Source organism: Limulus polyphemus, unplaced genomic scaffold, assembly GCF_000517525.1.
Source record: "Limulus polyphemus unplaced genomic scaffold, Limulus_polyphemus-2.1.2 Scaffold803, whole genome shotgun sequence".
In the NCBI taxonomy this organism is placed as follows: Eukaryota; Metazoa; Arthropoda; class Merostomata; order Xiphosura; family Limulidae; genus Limulus; species Limulus polyphemus.
The window spans coordinates 150,670-162,208 of NW_013666413.1; positions in this window are offsets into that span (position 1 = coordinate 150,670).

The window sequence follows — 11,539 nt, forward strand, 5'->3', positions numbered from 1 at the left end:
GTATAACAACATGCCCCACCTTGACTTTACTTCAAAATATTTACAAAATCTTTTATGTAACCAATTTTGTTCAATTTTGAATACATAATTTTGATAAACTACATATTTATCTTTCACTTTCATTCAGTTTCAATGTATGATTCTGGTTATTTCGCTAGATATTGGACTTTTTCTAAAAATCGTAACAACTAGCCCCGGTTTCCCCTATATATATATATATGTGGTATCGAGCCAAGCTAAATACTACGATCTTTCGCTGACCATACTATACACTGATGTAGGATATTGCCAGATTTGACACTGCCAGATTTTTTAAATAAATTGTCTTGAACAAGAAACTATAGAGGTTATGGATTGGCGAACATGAAGTTTGATCTACCTCCTATAGAATTCCTCTCGAATCTCCTATAGAACTCTTCTAGAATCTCCTCTAGAACACCTCTCGAATCTCCTATAGAACTCCGCTAGAATATCTTCTAGAATTCCTCTAGAATCTCTTCTAGAACTCCTCTCGAATCTCCTATAGAACTGCTCTAGAATATCTTCTAGAATCTCCTCTAGAACTCCTCTAGAATATCTTCTAGAATCTCCTCTAGAACTCTTCTAGAATCTCCTCTAGAATATCTTCTAGAATCTCCTCTAGAACTCCTCTAGAACTCTCTAGAATCTCCTCTAGAACTCTTCTACAATCTCCTCTAGAACTCCTCTAGAATCTCCTCTAGAACTCCTCTCGAATCTCTTAGAGGAGTTCTAGAGGAGATTCTAGAAGAGTTCTAGAGGAGATTCTGGAAGAGTTCTAGAGAATCCCCTCTAGAACTCTTCCAGAATCTCCTCTAGAACTCTTCTAGAATCTCCTCTAGAACTCCTCTAGAATCTCCCCTAGAACTCCTCTAGAATCCCCTCTAGAACTCTTCCAGAATCTCCTCTAGAACTCTTCCAGAATCTCCTCTAGAACTCTTCTAGAATCTCCTCTAGAACTCCTCTCGTATCTCCTCTAGAACTCTTCTAGAATCTCCTCTAGAACTCTTCTAGAATCTTCTCTAGAACTCGTCTAGAATCTCCTCGGAATTCGTGCACTTCAACTTTTTAGTTCACCACGTGATGTCAGAAAACTTAGCGAAGATTTGGCTAAGAATGATGGGACAGTATTTCCCATAATATCGTCTGTTTATTAATCAGAAGCATACCTCATGGATACTAAAACTATATCCATGTTGGAGAGAGGTAAATTTGTTTCTGAATATCTTTTTGTCAAATGTGACTCCTTCAGTTAATGTAGTGGGATTCTTACTTCAAGAACAACCCTAAGTTAACTCTAATTGCTGCTTTAAAACTGTTCACGGAGGAGGAGGAAGAAGAGGCTTCCGAAAAAAAAAACGTTGTCGTATGTCAACAAACCGATTTTCAGGCTGTGAAGTTTGACTCGTTAGTAATCTGTCTAAAAGCGACTCTATCCGTTCTAATCAGCGTGTTTGCCCTGATTAGTCACAATTTGTTGAAATACTTTGTCTTCCAGTCATGTGCTTAAACTTTACTCTTCCCTTACCAGCCTGTTGATCGTCGTGTTTAAGAACAATTTACAGTAAAAAAGGCTAGATGGCGATATATATTACACATCAACTTAACTTTGAATGTATATATGAGTTTGGTTGGAATTTAGCGCAAAGCCACACGAGGGCTTTCTGCGCTAGCCATCCTAATTTAGTAGTGATAGACTAGAAGAAAGGCTGCTAGTCAACACTAGCCGCTGCAAACTCTTGGGCTACTTTTTTACCAATGTGACGGTGAAATTGACCGTCACATTATAATGTCTCTACGGCTGAAAGGATGAGCATGTTCGGTGACGGGGATTTGAATCCGCGACCCTCAGATTGCAAGTTGAACGCTCTAACCACCAGGTTATGCCAAGTGCAAGTATGAGATGAGATAACTTTATATCACTAGAATAACTACAATTTTAAATAGAATATAAAATTGAGCTTACTGAAAAAAAAAGAAAGTTACATGAGAGTTATATGTATGCTAGCCGTCTCTAAATAAAGTGGTAGATTAGAGAGCAGAAAGGTAGTCAACACCGCCCACTGCCGTGAGGGAAATATAATGCGACGAGATTCGAATCCGCGATCCAGCGATTGCAGGTCGTGCGCCCTAACCACCAGGTCACGTTAATATCTAGGCCACGCCCAACCTCGAAATTTTCGAGGAAATTTTGCTTGTTTTGAATTTCTCGCAAAGCTACACGAGGACTATCTGTGCTAGCCGTCCCTAATTTAGCAGTGTAAAACAAGAGGGAAGGCAGCTAGTCATCACCACCCACCGCCAACTCTTGGGCTACTATTTTACCAACGAATAGGAAAATTGACCGTCACATTATAACGCCCCCACGGCTGAAAGGGCGAGCATGTTTGGGGTGACGGGGATTCGAAATCGCGGCCCTCAGATTGCGAGTCAAGCGCCCTAATCACCCGGCCATGCCGTGGCCAAAGGCAGTGGAAAAATATTCTTTACAAATTAGCATTTTCCTTATTAAGAATTGGACCTTTAGCTTCTCTACATAAGACCAGTCGTAGAATATGCCTGTATAACATGGATAAATGTATCAAAAACACAAATCAACCAACTATATGAAATACAAAACTATATTTTAACGAAAGCATATAGAGTCCCACGATCAACAAATTCAGAATTTCTACACAACTATTCAAAAATGCCAACTCTATCAGATAGACTTATGGATAACTCGCTTCAATATTATATGAAAAGTATTAATAAAAATGAACTGATGAGCAAAATAGAAAGTTACATAATACATAATGAATCAAGCCCTAAGTATCTCTCCCCTCTAAACATCATAAATAAGAATCTTACAGGCCAAACAGCGCTAGGCTACTGAATCCTAGACAGAAACGTATCTAAAAGGGTTTTGTATGTTTGTTTGTTTTTGAATTTCGCGCAAAGCTACACGAAGTCTATCTGCACTAGCCGTCCCTAATTTAGCAGTGTAAGACTAGAAGGAAGGTAGCTAGTCATCACCACACACCGCCAACTCTTGGGCTACTCTTTTACCAACGAATAGTGGGATTGACCGTCACATTATAACGCCCCCACGGCTGAAAGGGCGAGCATGTTTGGTGTGAGAGGGATAGGTTTTGTATGTAAAAATCGGATTATGTGTGTGTGTGTGTATATGGTAAGTGGAACTGTATTGTGAACACGGACTAATAGTGCGATCATGCATAAGTGAAGCTAGTAAAAATATACAAGTTAATATTACCCAACGAATTGGATGTGGTACGAAAAGGGTATGTTAATTACAAATGCGGACAACGGACAAAATTTAACATACTGTGAGTAATGCAACAACAAAGTAACAAGGGATATTACCTAGAATTCAGTAACAGTGCAAACAAAATAACAATTCCAGAAAAGGAGGAAGAAGTCTATATCGAACCTGCCCCTTCCTGGTCCAAAACATGGACCGAATCCAGATGAAGAATAATATTATGTTTTTGCTTAGTTGTAAGGCATTTAACAATATAAGTATCAATAGATGGCAACACGATCGACGTACATTTATCTTTATTCATGTGGTCAGCACGAAATGATTGGGAAGAAGATGGGAGACGCATACAACCCACAACTTTGAAAGTTGACCTGGTATATAAAAACATAAGCGAAATACATTTATGAAAAATATACTCGACTGCAGTTGACACTGAAACCATATATGCTTATTATATGACATCATTAGACATCACAGTTAAAAGTTTGAGTTTTATGTCAGAGCTTATTCATTCACTTACCACGAAAAAGATTGTTATAAATGCCCAGTTTTAATACTTGAGCTGCAGCAAAAAGCAACATAATCAGTATTATATGATGTACGTCTCTAGATATATGCTTTGTGCTGCTGTCGCTTCCTACTTAGTTTGAAGTCTGTTATTGAATTTACTTACATAGGTATTCGTGTATCTTTAAGAAAAAATGAAACTTACTCTGTTTCAAAGTCATCTTGCAGCGCTACTTATGGTCATTTTTTTCATCGATGTGTTTCGCATATGTGTTGATACATAAATCTATATCAACTTGTATAGTTGTAGGTCGCATGGTTCTCCTACCATCTACAGTACTAGAAGCTTCATATGTTTGACTTCCAACAACAGATGGCGTACAACACAGTTTTTAAATAGCAACTTCGAGTGACATTTGTTTTGAATAACATGTTGTACTTCTAAAATTCTTATCGCAGAAGGTTGAAAAGGTGCAAACTAAGTTTTATTGTGTTTTACGCACCAAGTGTTACATTTCAAAGTAGAAATTATCCATTTGGACCATACATAGTACACGATAAAGTAAGATAATCACTGTCTAACGACTGCAGTTAAGAACTTCGAGTCGCAGTTCTTCTGTTACATATAGTCCTGACCTTACATCTTGTACCTTTTACTTCTTTGCTTTCTGAAGGACGGTCTTAGTGGATAACATTTCTATACGACTGACGTTCTTAAAGGAACCATGAAATAATCAGATTCGTAACATCACGCCTGCACCAAATTATGTCGAAGCTCACGAACAGGAAACATTGGGGGTATTCCATAGTACAGTGGCTATTGCTGGGGAACAATGTCTGGTCGCTCACATTCTTAGTATCAGTTGTATACATTTATTGGTTTCAATCTGAAACAGTTAGGCTGCTGGAAAAGATGTCCCCTTTCTTTCTGAATATCCCTTGTACCGTAAAGAACGATCTTATAAAGCTATCTTTTCTGTCAGCTTTTATCATACTACACTTCCTTCTCTTTTTATTCTGTTGTTCACTACAGTTCAGACACACTTATATATAATAGATACGTATAAAAGATACTAAAATAAAAAAGCACAAGCTCAAGATATACTTTTCATTTCAATAGTATAAACGCTTCTGCAACACTAAAGCTGTTTTTCGTCCAACAACGGTTCTATTAAAGTATCCAACTAACGAAAAATGTCTTTGAAAATAACTTTACAATATGAAACATAAATATATGAAATATCAATATAGGTGGAAATAAATAAAATCGTTATTGGTCGAAGGTGGCCCGGCATGGCCATGTGGTTAGGGCGCTCGACATGCAATGTGATGGTCGCGAGTTCGAATCCCCGTCCCGCCAAACATGCTCAGCCTTTCAGCCGTGGGGGCGTTATAATGTGACGGTCAATTCCACTATTGCTAAATTAGGGATGGCAAGCGCAGATGGCCCTCGTGTAGCTTTGCGCGAAATTAAAAAACAAACAAACAAACTATTGGATCAACTTTAATGTCGTGAAAAGAAAAATTAAACCTTGAGCTCGTGCCTCTTTATTTTGTTATCTTAGTTAAACGCTTAAGTGGATTTCAAACATATTTTAAATCTAAACTTCTGTTACTTACAAATAACAAAATTTGTAGTGATGGCTTTATTCGTCACCCTTACAGCAAACCATTGTCAAATTCAAGAGTAAAATTGAAAGTATTACCTACAACTAGCGTAAAAAAAGATTCAAATTTGGATATCATTTTCTAAAAGTTGTTTTGAAATAATCTCGTAACTTAATGAATGACAAATAGAAACTGGTATTTAAAGCCACCCTCAAGATGAAGAAAATAATACAAGAAACAACACTAAGAATACACTTAAAATACAAAAAAAAAGTTGGAAGAAAACACTTCACAAAAGAAAAATTACAGTAGAAATTAAGAATTTAGCCGAGATTTATAACAGAAATCTTTTGAAGAACCTACTAGTAATGTCTATAAAACTTCAAGAAAAAGGAAAGCCTTCAATCGCTCAAGTAGAAAACAGAAATCAGACTTGAATTAGAAAAGAGTGGAAATTAGGGCTTTGGAATCAAGAAGCTTTCATTACGAGAAACAAAACGACCAAACTTATAGTATCATTTCAAGTTCATTAAATCCATTAGAGATAATCGAATAATTCGTTAAAAAATGGCAGGCAGAATCAAAATGGAAAAGGAAAAATAGTGAAAGAATTTGGGAGAAAACGCATTAAATATATATATTTATATATATAATAAATCAAAAATTCATCACACCTAGGAAAATAAAACAAAAGAAGTCGCTAACTTGGGATCTTTCGTACATACAACCAAGTTATTCATACAATAATTATAAAAAAATTAAACCACAGAAACCTTCTATGAAGAAACAACTACTTTATATAAAAAGCAACAGAAAGGGAAGAAAGACAGAAGGAAATGAAGTGTCTCCTACAGTTAACCTTGTTACTCTCATGCTAGAGGAAGCGGAAATAAAAGATCTAAATATTCCTCATTCCAGTCCAAGAACGCCAGTAACAAAGAAATCTCATTCTGATAAAAAAAAGGGCGAGAGAACTTAACTAAGGAATTATAACGGTGATTGTTTGTTTGTTTTGAATTTCGCGCAAAGCTACACGAGGGCTATATGCGCTAGTCGTCCCTAATTTAGCAGTATAAGACTAGAGGGAAGGCAGCTAGTCATCACCACCAACTCTTGGGCTACTATTTTACCGTCACATTATAACGCCCCTACGGCTAGAAGGGCGAGCATGTTTGGTGTGACAGGGATTCGAACCCGCGACCCGCAGATTGCGAGTTGAGCGCCCTAACCACCTGGCCATACCAGTGCCATATAACAGTGATGCAATTTAAAATAAATCTGAAGTTAAATAATGAAACAAAGAAAGAAAAATTACTTTAAATATTTTTATTATGACTGAAATCGATTTTAAAGATAACGAATTTGTAAAGGTCTATTTTATTATCCAGTTAATAATGTAAATGAAAATAAAACTATTATAAATACAAAATGAAGCTAAAACAGTGATCGGTTTCGATCAATAAAAATATGAAACCGAAAGTTTCTTTTTATATTGTTGCTTTTCTTTAGAATTTTCGCGCCAAGCTACGCGAGGGCTATCTTTGACCAGCTGTTGTCCCTTATTTTAAAAGTATAGACTAAAGAGAAGGTGGTTAGTCAACAGTAAAAATTATATTTCGATGTTTGTTTAATTTATCGAAATATAACTGACATTTTGTTTAATCATTCACCACTTTTGAGATGAATGACTAGTAAAAGCAATTAGATACATAAACATCTAATGGAAATGAGTAAAAAAAAAACAACAACAAATGTTCCTAAGGACGACGGTAAAAGAAATGATGATTGGAAGACACATTAGAATGCGTTTTGTTGTTGTTTTTTTATGACAAGCATAAGTTTAAAAGTGACATTTTCTGAATTTTCATTAATATTTTCGATGTGATAAAACAACTAGTAATGATTTCCTATACTTTTGCACTTAATGATATTGATATCGGAAGATAGTAGAATTGATATAATAGAAACTTTTGGATATTAAGTATCTGCTATATATTTTCTCTCATGCTCTGGACACGCTGAGGATTAGGAACGAAATTTATCTAATCTGTATTAAATCCAGGACAGTAGTTAAAATTATTATCTATACAGGACGCTGCTACGTCACCCTACGTCAAATAATGAGAGATATAATGTTCAAGACTCAGAAGTGTCAAATTATTATATTAGTCATTGGCCGAGAAAGCATATTCTAAAAATGTAAATAAAGAGCAAACAGATAAAGTAACGTAGAACCGTGAAAATAATTAATGAAACAATAAGTAAAATGGGTATAAAATGTAAATATTATGGGATTTCTCTCCCCTTCCATTGTACAAAAATGAACCTGTTGATATTTAACATTGCGATTGTCTGTAATTCAACCAATCAGACGGTACCACACCAGCACAAAGCCTATTAACGTACACGCAGATATACTAATCCCAACATTAGTGTGGTAAATGTATTTCTGATTCCCAGGAGAGAAATATTTCATGACATTTGTGTGGAAATCAAAGTCCTGGGTAATGAAATGTGAAATTCATGTTGTAGTAGGAGCTGTATTAAAACTCCGCAGATAATACGTGAAACTGGTACTGTAGATAGTAAAAGTGGGGTAGAAAGACTAAGTTCTTCATAATTGATGTTAATTAATCTTTCTAACGAGCTAGTTGTAAGCACAAGTGTGAATATCTCATCCAGAACAATAAGATATACATTAGCACTAAGCGGCTACTAAGTGGCTTCAGTGGATTGATGTTTAGCAGCTCAAAAGAAACAACCAAATAAAAAGGCTGAAATGGACATCAGATGTCAAACAATGTGATAAGCAAAGCTAGAAGAGGTGATATTTACAGATAAATCAAAATTCAAGTTATTTGACAACAGTCAATGACAGTTTCTTCGATGGCAAAGAGGAGAACAGCATCTCGATGTAAGTGAACAGAACAATACCCACGGTCTAAGTGAATAGTACCACTGTCTAAGTGAACAGAACCACGGTCTAAGTGTAACAGCTACAGTGAAGCACATTAGAGGACTAATGTAAATGTGGGTTACATTTTAGTTAATGGTGTTGGAGATAAGTACAGAAATGATGACACTATAACTGCTAAGAGGTACAAAAATATACTTATCTATCACGTCATTCCCTCAGAAACAAGATTTATTGGGTTCATCTTGCAGCAAGACATTGATCCCAAATATGAAGCAAATGTGTTGAAATGATACCTAGAAGAAACAAAAAAAAAGAGCTCATGGAACATTCTCAACCATTAACATTTTCAAGGTTTTACAGGTGTGTGTGGAAAATGAGAAGGCCAAACGATGACCAAACAACGTGGCTGAATTTTGAGGAGCATTTACAGCATACAGGACATTTGAATTAATATCTCACAATCATGCATTGATGAATTGTGGTTGCATAGAGGCAAGGTGTACTGTTTTGTTTAAATCAAAATATGAGGGCGTTGTACAATTTATTCAATTTTCTTTTGCATTTATTGATATACTGTATTGTTCTAATAATAAATTGCCCATTTAATTGTAATTAGTCATTATTTGAAATTTATGTGTTGATGTGTAACACCTGTACGTTTCCAAAGGACCAGCATGGCTAGGTTTTTTGTTTGTTTGTAATTAAGCACAAAGCTACATAATGGGCTATCTGTGCCCTGCCCACCACGGGTGTCGAAACCCGGATTCTAGCGTTGAAAGTCCGCAGACATACCGCTGTGCCAATGGGGGGCGGCATGGCTAGGTAGATAGGACGCTTGACTCGCAATCTGAGGGTCACGGGTTTGAATCCCTGTCCCACCAAACATGCTCGCCCTTTCAGTTGTGGGGGCGTTATAATGTGACAGTCAATCCCACTATTTGTTGGTAAAAGAGTAGCACAAGAGTTGGCGGTGGGTGATGATGACTAGCTGCCTTCCCTCTAGTCTTTCACTACTAAATTAAAGACGGCTAGCGCAGACAGACCTCGTGTGGCTTTGCGCAAAATTCAAACCAAACAAATAAACGTTTCCACAATTGTTTCCAATACTGTATGTCAGTAGAAAATTCAGTTTCATATAAATATGTAATTTTTGTAAGATTTGAATGTTTGGAAAATGTTATGATAAACATATATGTTTAAGTGAAGTCTTTCATCAGTTTTATTATATAAGGATATTTTTATTTATTTATTTTTACACAATAACCAACACGCGTTGTAATATTAGGGTGAATAAATAAAATACAATGTAAGTGTTAGGGCAACAGATGGCCTCGTTATGAACGTTTTAAATAAATTTCAAAGCAATATTGACTTACGAAATTGCATGCAAAGTCTCTTAGAATCAAACTTTAACAGAAAAAAAGATAGACCTAACACCAATTTATGGATATGATAAAAACCCATAAAGGTAGTTGACTGGTAATTAACACTGCACAATTTTCAGTCTTATAATATTGTGGCTCCATCTATTATTATTCTATTTAATTTATGGACTTCAGTAGCAAAACGTTAAAAATTATAGTCATCACTGTTACTGAATTATAGGAGTATACTATTAATGGGTGATACATAATCTTTACAGACACGTTTTGTTTACAAAAGAACGTAAAAACTAAAATAAATTTGTGTCTAGTTTTATTAATAGCACGATAATTTATTAATAGTAGCTGAAACGCTAACATAACATAGAGTGTCATCCATAATTAGAAAACAAATGATATATTCCCATATATTTGTTTTCTTTTACAACGTCTTGAATTATGATTGACTTGCTTTTAAAGCCTAATAGTTCTTATATTAAATGTCTTACATGTGGTTTTTCATGCCTTGTTTTCCAACAATTGCATTATATGAGTTGTATCAAAATTGATTTAATTCTTTCCATTCACAAAATAAAAATAAAACGCGGTGAAAATTTAAAAAAATAAATAAATAAAGTTTTAAATAAAGAAAAATATTGTTTGAACAATTGGATCCATTTAATTTTGAAAAACAAACAAACAAAAATTAGCTACACAGATCACTTTCCAAACATATTCGCCTAAGGCAAAGGAAAGAACGGGCGACTACCTCCCATGTTTCCAGTTAGTGTACGTATACTATTATCAATGATCACTTTCCAAACATATTCGCGTAAGGCAAAGGAAAGAAGGAGCGAGTACCTCCCATGTTTCCAGTTAGTGTACGTATACTATTATCAATGATCACTTTCCAAACATATTCGCCTAACGCAAAGGAAAGAAGTAGCGAGTACCTCCCATGTTTCCAGTTAGTGTACGTATACTATTATCAATAATTAAGTTAGAATGACTTAATCCCCCCTCTCCACTTCCCAATAAAGCTAGAAAGATATGTTCCTGAATAATGAGATTATTGTTAAAGTTCTGCCATGATTCGAAATCCATGAATCCTTCAAGTATATCTGAATAGGTTCATCGTCAGGTAGTTAGTTGCCTTCTATTATTAATGTTTATCATCAGGTAGCTACCTCAAATCCTAAACGTTCATCACCAGGTAGTTAGTTACCTTCTATTATTAATGTTTATCATCACGTAGTTACCTCAAATCCTAAACGTTCATCACCAGGTAGTTATCTTAAATCCTAAATGTTCATTACCAGGTAGTTACCTTACAGCTCATACTGGAGTTGTTTTTCAAATTCTAAAACAGTGGAAGGAAAAGCAAGCTTTACTGGTTAATTAAGTGTGTTTTTCTTATAGCAAAGCCTCATCGGGCTATCTGCTGTGTCCACCGAGGGGAAGCGAACCCCTGATTTTAGCGTTATAAGGTTAATTAAGTAGAAACACAAAGGAAAAAATGACAACCGGTTCAGCAGTTCGCTAGCTATAAGCAGAAACACACATACACACAGACGTTTGTCAAATAATGGTTTAGTTTAGACAGATCTATCTGTTTGATTTAGAGCAAAGCCACATTAAGATATCTGATGTGTCCACCACGGGAAATTGAACCCCGGATTCTAGCGTTTAGCATTGTAAGTCAGTGTAAGACCAGCATGGGTCAGTGTAACGAATTTATTATTATATATTTATTTTAATATCAACATTTGTTTAGATTAAGTTTATATTCAAAAACATGCATAGCTTATAGTGTCAGATATGTATTGCAAAATTCCCGCCTATTCTCTAAAGTTGTAGAAGATT